Raw genomic sequence first — 12,588 nt, 5'->3', positions numbered from 1 at the left:
TCCAAATGAAAGTGGGCTTCATCACTAAACCAAACCGTACTAATTCCCATCGTGCCCCCAGGCGAACCCCAAACGAATTATCACTAAGCAGCACAATGCATGCAGATCTGAAACTTTCTGTAGATTGAAACTGTATGTCTGGGCAGGGACTCGTACCTAGGACCTTTGGAAGGTAGGGAAAAGGAACTGGATGATAAGAAGTTTTGAGGACGCGTCGGGAATTGTGTGGAGAGCTCCCGAGGAAAGGACCCAAGTGGTGAGATCGATCTTCAGAAACCATCTATACGATGACGTAGGTTAATGTCCAAGGTATCACATCAGACAATCATTCACCCTCGTGGGCCTTATTTATATCATTTATTCATAATCGACGGAAAGGGAAAAAAATCTGGATTGCGCCTCATGCTCTATAACTGTAAAAGTGGAAATGTTAAACAGCTTGGTTGCGCAACGTAACGGTTAAGGTACAAAAAGTTGTGGGTTCGAATTTCATTTGTTGCTTTGAAACTTTGTAGTTTTAAATCTTTCTCAAAATTACTTTGAATATTATTTTTATTCAGTTGATTGGTGCAAATATAATTCTTTTATTTCTGTTCCCTTGTCACATCGTATTAATCATTTTCTCCCATTTTTATTCCTACAATTCTTTTTCCCCTTGGAATCTTCAAGTCTTGCTTGAAAAAACTAGTGAAGTGCATGAAGATCTGCATGGGGTCCACGCTTGATGCCGGAATTTGCAGTTGATTCTCAATACAAACAAATGTAGCGCACTGTGCGTGAATAGGCGGAAATAACCGTCATATTATTACACGAATACCAGACGATCACTGAAAGCAATCACAGCCATCTGCAAGTGTGCCAGCGAAAGATTTAAAGAGGAGCGACAACATAAAACCAAACGTAGAAAAGGCAGATACCAAATTGTGATTTACTGGATAATCTTGAGAAAGTGTTGTCCAACCACGATGGTGATAGTTTACGAAACCCTTGCAATTTTGGGTATCGCTCGTCAGCTTGGGACCCTTACCAAACAGTATTGACAAGTGAAACAGAAGACGCGAAGAAGAGCAGCGTGCTTCACAGTGTGGTTTACTGATAAAATTCCGAAAGTGTTCGTTCCTAGAAGAGTCAACCATTAAATTGCTTCCTCCTATGTATATCTTGCGAAATGGCCATAAATCACAGAGATTCGTTCACGGAGTCTACATTATATTCTGCAAACCTCAGTGAGGTGCATGGCAGAAGGTACGTCCCATTGTACTAGTTATTAGGATTTCTTCCTGTTCCTTTCACGTATTTGACGAAAAACGAAAATTGGTTATTTTGTGTAATATTCAATAGCGTTAAAAAATTTCGTTTTGTAGTGTGGATGTGTGGTGTAATGGATAGGTTAATTAACGGCTTCACATGCCAAGCAGGAGGTTATGAGTTCGAATCTCGCCAGATGCAGTAAGTTCTTTTTCATTTTTAAATGTTTATCGAAATGACTATAATCATTTTTATTCAATTAATTGATTTAAATGTAATTTTTTAATTCCTTCACGTGTTTCTAATTAATTTTATGTATTAATTTCGATTTATTTTTTGTTTTATTACCATGGTTTTTCATCCACATTATTGCGTTCATTGTATATATTTCCCATTTTGCTCGAATTTCGTTTTACTTATAAACCTGTCTTTCATTTAATTTTTCCATCTGCTTTATTTTGTCGCCCTAATGCAATAGGTACTCCGGTTATGTTTTAAATGTTTGTATGACGATTACTACGCAAAAAAATGCTATGTCTGGTAACAAAAATACATTCTTCACACCTTTGCACTAATACAAATAGATTATTTCGTCTTTTGTTTTTTAACTGAGAGATTGGAATTTTCAAATAATTGAATATGATAGTACGTAAGTATAATTAAATTAATATTCACAAAAATTCTGATTAGAAAAAGAATAATATAAAGAAAAAATGAAACAAATGAAAAAGTTCATAGGTGATTAAAATAATTTAACAAGAAAAATGTTTAAGTGTGCGTGAAATCTTATGGGACTTAACTGCTATTATCCTAAGGACAAAACGACACCCATGCCTCTGGGAGGACTCGAACCTCCGCCGGGACCAGCCGCGCAGTCCATGACTGCAGCGCCAGACCGCTCGGCTAATCCCGCGCGGTATAATTTAACAAAGGAATAGAAACAAAAAATACTTTAAAACAATTAATTGAATAAAAGTAATGATTCAAGTAATTTCAATAAGGAGTTAAAAATATTCTGCACCTGACGAGCTTCGATCCCTGTACCTCCTGGACATGAAGCTGTTGTCCTATGCACTGTATCACGCAACTAGACCATATGACAACTTGTTTACGCTATTGAATATCAAACAAAATGCCGATTTTTTTTTTGTCAACTGCTCGCAAACGAGGGTCCACCAGGGTGAATGGCTGCAGTGTATGATACCTGGGATCTTACCTTACATAATCTTACAGATAGTTTCAAAATGTCGATCGCACGACTGTGGACCTCTCCTTGTTAGTAATGAACTGTACCTGCTAATCATCCATTACACAATGGCAAACCACGAACTGTCTGAATATGGGGATTGGACCTCACCATCATCTTCCACAATTACTAAACCTTGACCAAACCAATGTTCCCCCACACCAACGTCGACTCCGTACCCATTTCACCAACTTTCTAGCACTCCATCCAAGTCCACACTTTTTCTTCTCCATGTAAGTATTATAGCAGGTCATTACATTCGCCCTTCTCAACACCTTGTTCGCACTGAACACCTATGGAGACACCGAGTATGTTGGACACTAGGCTTAACTATCTCTGTTCCTCTTGTAACTTCCTATTACAATGAGCTTTGTACCAAAACGTCCTCCTGACTCTACAGCTATGCATACTCCACATCCTCTTTGAACAAAACTTAAAGAGCTACAATCCTAGACCATGAAATCTGTTCCAACGTCTATGAGCTTTAATTCTCCCATCAGTACCCATTTCAGGTCTCCCCTCGCTCTTTCCAACCCTACCCTAAACTATTTTATTGTAGTGTGGTACGATGAAACCAAAACCAATAAGCCTGCCCTCTCTCAATTCAGTCTTACTCACTGCAACATGCGTTCTTCACATTTAGTTTCATTGCCAGGTCTTGGGAACCTGGTTGTTCACTCCAGTGTTATATTAATGTCATACAGTTCAGGACATATGAATGCCAGGTGTATGAATCAGTAAGACTTTTATGTAAAACTTTATTATGAGAGGCTTCATTGGGCAACGGGTGCTTACAGAACTAGGTCCATATCCAGCTTCTGTGCTGAGCCTGCTGATTCCTCATAACAGTCCAGTTGCCAGCTACTTATGGTGTCAGACGTGGATGTTTTTGCCCGACTCACGGTTCTGGTGAAATGTTATGCACAAAACAATGTAAGGCAAAGACATCATTTGAAATCCGCGCGACAGCAGACCTTTATGGCCACAGCATAGCTTGTTCCATCCACTTAAACAAAATGGAGTAATTCCAAGCACTGAAAAGGTAATAAGTTTAAGGTTTACCGTCATTAGGAGACAGAGTATAAGCTCAGATTGGGGAAGGAAAAAGGCACTGATCTTGTTAAGGAACGATCCCAGCATTTGCCTTCAGTGACTTAGGGAAACAACAGAAATCTTAAATCTGGATGGCCAAACAGGGATTCGAATGCGAAGCCAGTGTCTTAACGGCTATAACGCACTAGGTAACCTGGCTGAGGCAGCCGAAATGTTGAGCAGTCAGTTTACTCAGCCAGCTAACGATCAGTCGTGATCGATCAGCCGTACGTGACGGACTTGGAAGATATTACATTTGTTTACGTTTTGTCACAATACACTCAAAGCAAAAAAGAGATACGGGATTAATCCTCAACTAAAAATTACTTTAAGGATCTTCGAAACAAAAAACAAAACAAAAAAAACAAATAATAAGAAGGGCTTTCAATAAAGAATGGAACACTTTTTCTTCCCTCGGCCAGTTTCGGTTGAAAAAATTCGGAATTTGTTGCGGCACATCGTGAAATCCGCCTTCCCCACAACTGCCATTACATGCTTGTCCCACTTCATATCGCTCTGCAACGTTACGCCCAAATATTTAATCGACGTGACTGTGTCAAGCGCTACACTACTAATGGAGTATTCAAATACTGCGGGATTCTTTTTCCCATTCACCTGCATTACTTTACATTTATCTATATTTAGAGTTAGCTGTTAGCTGCCATTCTTTACACCAGTCACAAATCCTGTCCAAGTCATCTTGTATCCTCCGACAGTCGCTCAACGACGACACCTTCCCGTACATAATGTCTACGAAGACATGGCAAGAAACAAAAGCAGGGCGACTCGTTGGGCAAGGCGTCTGGCATCATGGCAACAAGGTCGCACAAACCTATCCTCCGTCTCGCGTGCCGGGCGCGCACACCCTCAGGAAACTGAAAAAACGACTTCAGCGCGTTCGTCCCCACAAAAACGAACTTCTCCTTCTCCATAACAACGCAAGGCATTACACACGTCTGCGCACCCGTGAGGAGCTCGCAAAAAGTCATTGGACTGTTCTTCCACATCCACCCTGCAGCCCACATCTTGCACTTCCCAACTCTCATCTGCTTGGCCCAATGAAGAGTGCACTCCACGGGAAGCACCAGCAGTACGTGGATGGTAGGGAGGTTTTTGATGCAGCAAGTCTTCGACGTTGACCAGTTCGGTGGTGCCATGCGAGCGTACAGGCCCTACCAGTAAGGTGGCGTAAGGCCGTCGCACTAGAAGGAGATTATGCTGAAAAATACGGTAGCAAAAAGTCCGGGGAGTAACAGCGTGTATTGGAATCCTGAATAAAACCAACCTGCTTTCAGAAAAAAAAAAAAAAAAAATGTTGCTTTACTTATTGATCGCCCCTCGTAGTTTTTTAAAAAATATTTTAAAGTATTTGGCGGGTCGAGGGGGGGGGGGGCGGTTGGAGAGGTGGCTAAAACGATTGTAGTCACTTATTCTTATTTCTTTTTTAAAACAAAATTCCATAGTAACTAATAACTCAAAATATGTAGACACAAACTAATGATGATTGTGCAATTGAGAAAATATACACCTAAAAAAGACCTGGCGGGAGTAAGTACCGATGTAATCATGACTTTTGTTTCTGGATGCAAACAAGGCCTGGCTGCTTCGACAAATGCGCGAATTGAAGACACCGACACCACCTTCACGAGAGAGCCTGCTCATAACTAGCTGCGGAGAGCCAGCTGTCTGCCGTACAATCCGAAGTGTTCTAATGGCTGACGTAGCCAGGAAATCAAAGCTACGTAGTGCGCCTGTTACAGTGAAATGTCATCGTTTTATTGGCTGCCGTAGCGAGGGTATCTATTGCGTTAAGAGTCCTTTTACAGCTGCGCAACATTGCTCGGCCCCATAATACGAGTCCAGGGACTTAACCATTGCATCACCTCACTTGTTCTGCCTCTGTTGGATATTGTCACCTGATGCATTCACTCCTTCTCAGGAAAAATGGCCTTACCAGTGTGTAATGTATTTTAACAGAACGCTGTCTGAACGATCACACCGGTTACTAATTTCTGCAGATGAAGAGATTAAAGTTGTTTCCAAATTATTATGGAAGTAATTTAAATATGTTACCAGGGGTGACTGGCTCTACCACACACACAAAAAGGTTCTAAGTGGTCACAGTGACACTCGAATTTGAGGATGATTATATAAGTTTCAATGCGCTCAACGACATGGTTATTAGCGCCTTTGCAATTGCTAAGCTAAATGCTTAGTGCGAATAAAGTATTTCCACATAAGATTGAAGGGCCATAGGCAGGTTCTATATTTCTGGAAAGCGTCTGGCAAGGTGCCCCACTGCACGAAGGTACGAACATACGGACTAAGTTTCCCGATTATGTGAGTGGCCGAAGACTTCTCAAGTGGCAGAATGCAGAACTTTATTCTCGAAGGCAAGTGTTCATCAGATACAAGGTTATCGTCAGGAGTGCCCCACGGAATTGGGACGGGACCACTCTTACTCTCTACATATGTAAATGATCAGACGAACAGTGTGAGTAGCAATCTGCGGTCGTTTGCTGATGAAGGTGTGTTGTACGGGAAGTTGTCGACCACGTTCAGCAGGGTTTATTGGCGCCCACCTACTTGAACAATTTGTTTTTGCAACAGTGCCGAAATGGACGAATGTATGCGAATTTTTTGCAGAAAACTACCTTTTTTACTGGACTACGTACCTTTAACAATTCGTTAGATTATGTGGCTGGCGCATGAAGTAGCATCAGCCAACTTTCGTATCACTTTTCGTCAGTACCTCATCATCTTCGAGATTTTGACTTGTAGGAGCATCTGAAAGTGTCGTATATGCTGTGACGCTATTAGGCTATTGTATGGAGCATTCGAAAGTGTGAGGCGATCCATGACGCGACTTGTTTTGCAATATCCCTTGGCACCCACTTTGAACATCTTTTGTAACATGGAAGAAATGAATACCATGTTATGTGTAATATAATATACCAGAACTAATTTATTTATTTCAGGTCCACTGTTCATTTCCGGATATATTAACTCTTTTGCTCCTTCTCCTTACGTTTGCGCTCCTACTTAATATTTATCCTGTATAGTATGCCACGTTATCAAATTCTACTGATCAATCCTGAAAGGTAAGGGGGAAACATTCGGAATGTGTGATTTTTTTAAAAAAAAGTACTATAATGTCATTTTGTGAAAGGATTGGAATTAAATGAATGAAGACTGGAGCTGAAAATTTTCAGTGGGTGTCAACGATTTTTCCAGCTTTAATAAAAACATGGTGCAGATACAAAAGGAGCGTTAGGCTATAGACCCACACTTTAACACTACAATGCCTACTCCCGTAGAATTCACCTTACAGACAAAATAATGTCTTAAAAATGAATCAAACGATAAGCCGTATGTCAGATTTCAGAGTTATCTTTTTTAGTTCTCCTCTTTGATCTAGTACAGTTTAAATCTATCTTGCATTAGCGTATTCACCTTGCGAATTGTATAACAGGCCGTGGAGCAAATTATTACAGCGCAGTGGTGTTATTAAATAGCTAAGCTGTAAGAAATTGACTTCGTCGTCATAACAATATCATCACGAAAACAGCAAATATTACTATGTGCAGCTTATGGTATTATTTTTGTTTACATGTAAAAAACCGCAGTTATAAAAAAGTCATTCGCCAACGTTATCAGTGGGGCTGATCTAGAGCTTATTCAATGAGTCTAACAAATTTCGTGACGCACTGAAGAAAACACAATGACCATTAACGTGAACCCCTAGTAAATTACGGTAATAGAAAACTTAACTCGTTTTCAGCATTCGTACTAAGATAATCACACCCCATTACAAAAGCAAATAAGTACAGATTGGATTCCATAATAGCAGTTGTTTGGAAACATGTTTCTTAAAGCTGTGAAGAATAAACGGTTCTACAACTTTTTTCTTTAGGCGCTAACGCTCAAACTACTCACACATTAAAGACAAGTATTAACACAGGATTTTTCCTTCACATGTTGTATTTTGTCAACGCTGACAGACAGACGTCTTTTAAGCTAAACAAAGTACGTGAACCACCCTGGTTTAAAATAGAAGCTGAATAATGTCACTGAGGCGGCAAATAGCTTTAGCAAGCAAGCGCAGTTCAATTTACAATATTTGATGCTAGATAAACAACATGCCATCTACAACACAATTTCGTTACGACGTGCAAACTAAATTCTCTAAAAACGATTAGGACAACAGCTTTACAGACACGATCTGACCATCTTACCATAAAACAGTGTTCAGAAGTCTTAATCTCTATTAAGCGTTTCAGTTTTAACTTAAGTTATTAGTCTGTCATTCCTGTCAGTCTGACATAAGTCCAGGGGAAGAACGATACAAATCACCTCCTCGGAAGGTTTGATAACTACGGTACTGGAAATCATGAGGCTAATTCCGGTCTTCGAGAATTTCTCTGGTAACATGAAATGAACCTCTTATCAAAGACTATTTAAAGAAATGTGAACGTACGAACCTCGGCACGTCTGCAGTTTTAGCACAAAGTAAATGCGTGCGGAGAATAGTGCGCTTTTTGTTGCCGTCGATTGGTTTTTCTACTTGTCAGGCGTCGCAATTCACGACTTGTCATAGAATACCAAATATATGATATGGCAATGGTCTATTCCTTTACAAAACCTAGTCCCATTGTTCACGGTCGACCGTCAAATAACCAACAACACTTAACGGCAGCGTCCTCCTCGATGTAAATATTTGGGTTGCAACGACAACAGAACGCAGGTTTCATTCCGACTTTATCAACGAATTAATGACTGACGTGCTGACAGTCATGAAGAAGAAACTTCAGATGTCTACTGAGCTGTCTTTTTGGTAACATGACAGTCGTACTAAACATTAAATTCAAAAGAAAAGCGATATTTTAGTGCAACAACTCACCATCCTTTGCCTTCGACGAAGAATTCGTAGAACTTTTGTCCACTTGACAGTTCATACTTCATACATAAGATCTACAATGCAATAAACAAACCACTCTCACCGAATCATTTCAATCATTCCGAATGAACCAAAACACGGACAATTTTTCAACACGCACATCCAACACTCCTCACGACAACCGCCATTGCCGACTCAAAGCATAACCTTTCACAGATGACGGTATACAGCGACTTCCATGGTTAAAATCTGCATACTCTCTGGACCGCTTGTACTACCCCCTGTTATGTTCTGCGCGAATTATATGGTCCTGGCGGCAGATTTAAACTGTTTAAATAGTGTCGTGCGTATTATAGTCGTGCGCGTGAGCCCAATGAACGAAATTATAGTTTCTTCGAGAAGCTTACTGAAGTTGTTTGCTAATTCATGTAGTAACGCACTATGCAGCTCTTGGATGCGGGCAGTTCCTCTACTTCAATTAAGTAATTAAGCAAATATTACTGAACTAAAATATTACATGTTATAATTTAAGCGTATATACTAATTAGGAAATGAGAAAATCTCTCGCATGAAATTTGCCCTGAAAGCTTCTTTTGGATAAAATTTTCAGTTCCAACAGTAACTTAAAGAAACAAAAGGCAAACACTGCGTGAAATACAAAAAAAAGAAAGATTTGCACACTGAACGAAGGTTTTTCCTACCAATAAAACTAAATACTTTTGGCATAACTCAGTAACAATTTAGGATTGTGAACATGCAAAATCATTAATATTTTAAAGTGCGTGAATGAATTGCAGACACGAAATTAAAAAATCTAAGAATATCTGTATCGTAAAATATGAACATTGTACCTTGAACGATTAGAAATCCACTGGGGGCTACACATACAAACTAACTGCTGCAAATAAACTACCGGAGAAACTCATGAAACAAATACATAAAGAAACACGTATTTATCTTAACGTACAGAATATAAGATATTCAGCGCAAGCCAAATGTTTGCAAAATATAATTATTATTTAGGTCATGTCGAAAAACTACATAATTTTGTTGATGGCATTTGCGTCGGTCCAATATTTCACATAGCAGAAAAAAAACAAAGTAAATGTCTGCCAGAGAACGGTTGTAGTGCAATTCAAAGAAGGTTTTCATCCGAAATCTGTCAACTTTTTAAATGCGCTAACGAAATCTGCGTTGCAGTATTGTAGATTATTATCTGTCGCTGTTTTTATCTTTGGAGTAGAAGATATTTGGAATTTTGACGGTCGCGGGAGAAGTGGATATGCAATCAGATTGTGCGTATGGCGTGTTTTTGTGGATGTGTTTCAAAACTTGAATGATTATGTTTTCGTTTGTAACTTGGCTACAACAGCTGGAAAGACGTTATTGAGCATGTGAATGTTAACCTGCAAGATTTCAGATTCGAAGAAGTTGTTTGCTTTGGGGATACAATTTATTGTTTTTCTTTTGGCTCTGAAACATTTAGGCAAGTTTTGTATCACACGAAGCTGCTGCCCAGTTCGCAGAGAAAAGAAATCTTATGAAACTGTAAGAATTTGTATTTACTTTTTGAGTTAATTTCACGACTCCCATCGAAATATAAATCTGTAATGGGTTAATTATATGTTTTACAGATCTTTACATTTTGTATGCAAACGATGACCGATGAGTCAGTGCACAAATTCCAGTAATTAGTTTGTTTCTGTGGGAGTCTAAATGCAGGCCATTTAGAGATTACCGAGCTGCACAATGGCTTAAATTTACTGACAAATTCAACAGTTTGACAAAAGATATTTAACTACTTGTGGACACACAGTTTAACAATAGCATACAGATTTTTTCCTTGTGTGCTCCATATACCACTGGTGTACAGGCCTACTTTATAAACTATTATGTAGTATAGAAGAAACCTAGTGTTTTGTGACCCCCATCGAGTTTGAATACGGTAGTGATGAAATTTATTGTATTCACCTTACGAAAGAAACTCATAATTTCAGTGTTAGTGTGTTATAGGACAGTTAAACAACATTGACCTTTATTGGAATTTCAGGCATTGTTAACATGATAAGTTAGTTACATGTTCTATAGGTCATTTGAATGAACGATTCTTTTATCAATGTAATGTTGAAGGAATCATTTTACAGGATTTGTATACATAACGAATGTTAATGAACACATTGTTTAGTCATAGTGGTGCAAGTATACCTAAGAAAAGTGTTTTTAAGGTATAATGTTGAATGAAGCATATGGTATGCAAAAATAAGAAATTACAATACAGTAATCAAACTAGAAGGCCTGTATGCAGCTGAAACATTGTGTCCATCACCATTCATGGTCCAGATGAAAGGTTGGAGATTAAAAAAGGGAAGATGTTAAGAAAAATCCTTAACTTCAGGCTTCACAACAAGAAGCTAATTCACATGAAAAAATAGACCCTTTGACAAACTTCCAAAAAACACTCAGACACAATCAAGAAAGGAAGAAATGGATTTTTATGGACACACCCTCTAAATTAATCCAGACAGATTAACAAAAAGTAATTTTGACTCCTTTCACAGTTAAAAAATCCAGCCAAATTGGTTTAAGGAAACAGAAGGACTTAAGAGAACCCTAAATCACAGAAAATATTCTTTTGGATAAAATTTCAAAAAAATAACCAAAGGTAAGAAAATGAGGTTCCAACTCAAAATGAAATCCAAACAATCAATCCAAATCTCTGACAAAAGAAGGAAAGCAAGATCAAATGCAATGAAACAATACCAGGAAAATAGAAAAGCACACAACTGTAGTAATTGATTGATTTAATGTACCTCAAAGTGGGTTGAAATGAAGGAAGAAGAAGCAGCACATATTAGGCCCTACTTCCCAAATTTAATGCCCTAGGCATGCATATATTAATTGCCATAACCCTAAAATGGGAATAGAAATACATTTACGCGACTTCTTGATCGGAATATAGAAGTATTTGCTGTTAAAAACCAATACCTTAAAGTATTTGGGTGAATAATTTCAAGTAGCTGTGTTTAATGTGAAACCAAACAGATATCTGTAACTTTAAAAAGATTATGTGCAGCAAACATATTTTTGAATGTATTTTGGCGCTAATGCCATGTAGATCAGAATTATGGGATACTTTTCAGATAATTCGTAAAAATAATATAGACCTCATAATTTATTTGCTCATGTGGTTGTTTGTTTGTAATTGTTATCTGATTAAAAATATGAGAATTATCTATTGACTGGATAAACTTTGGATACACCTAACATTTGATGGGAAAACAAGACACACTTAAATTCAACCTGAAAATTTCTGTTTTAGATGTTTCAGATGGGTTTTATTTTTTGTAGAATGCTTGGCAGATAATTATTTGATGACTGGGTTCTTAGCCAACTTAATGTCGAGCTGTTTATAATAATGGGGTAGCCCACAGGTGTGGAATATACCTCCTTATGCTGCTGACGTGAGCCAATAATATTTGTAATTTCTGAAGGCCTATTGTGTTCCTGATTTTAGTTCTGCTGTTAGAAACGTCATCATTGTGTTTGTGCCTGCAGTGTACTTCATACTTTCTTTTTCCCCCTGCAGTAAGCAGTGCTCTCCTATATATCTTTTGTATATGTGATAGCAATTTAGAAACTGTGTATTAGCATGTTGCTTTTGTAAAGAATGAGAAATTTGAGTGTCTGGGAGGAGTTTCTAATACTTAACAGTCACCAATCAGTTTTGCTTAGCTACTACTAATGAAGCGATTAATTTTGGAAAAACTTCCTTAAAAATTAATGTAAACAATATGCTTTGACATCTACAGTGTTTTCCACACACACGTCGTCCTAGGTTTGTTTTGCCTACGCTCTGTTGAAAGTCTGCAATTTACATTCTGAGATCTGTTTGCAGTTGCAGGCCCATAGTTTTGCTGGCTTCACCAAGCCCGTCTTTAGTCTTGTTATCTGACAATATTGACGAGAGGGCTTAAGGTTTTTCATAAATACTATACAATTTTCGCTGTTGATATCTCTAACTACATGGTCTAAGACTGTAAGACTGATGCTTTTTTTTGACACAATCCATACCAAGTGGTCCAGCACTGGTTGCTTGGCCATTTCA

General features: G+C 38.4%; 1 protein-coding gene and 1 long non-coding RNA gene across 3 annotated transcripts in view; one reads left to right on the top strand and one right to left on the bottom strand.

The window, feature by feature from the left end:
- Positions 1-8,720, bottom strand: part of LOC126175261 (uncharacterized) — a 299,426-nt gene extending 290,706 nt beyond the window's left edge. Inside the window, exon 1 of the long non-coding RNA XR_007535546.1 lies at positions 8,487-8,720. This is a non-coding gene — a long non-coding RNA (uncharacterized LOC126175261). The remainder of the gene's footprint in view (positions 1-8,486) is intronic.
- Positions 8,721-9,734: 1,014 nt separating this feature from the next.
- Positions 9,735-12,588, top strand: part of LOC126175259 (ribonucleases P/MRP protein subunit POP1) — a 90,620-nt gene continuing 87,766 nt past the window's right edge. The window contains exon 1 of one of the 2 annotated variants that reach the window (XM_049921902.1): positions 9,735-9,969. The gene's annotated coding sequence lies outside the window, so the exon portion shown is untranslated. Of the gene's footprint in view, positions 10,032-12,588 lie in introns of both variants that reach the window. The other variant, XM_049921901.1, reaches the window with a different exon arrangement.

The sequence above is a fragment of the Schistocerca cancellata genome, chromosome 3 (genome assembly GCF_023864275.1).
Source record: "Schistocerca cancellata isolate TAMUIC-IGC-003103 chromosome 3, iqSchCanc2.1, whole genome shotgun sequence".
NCBI lineage: Eukaryota > Metazoa > Arthropoda > Insecta > Orthoptera > Acrididae > Schistocerca > Schistocerca cancellata.
This window is presented reverse-complemented; position numbering and strand designations above follow the sequence as displayed.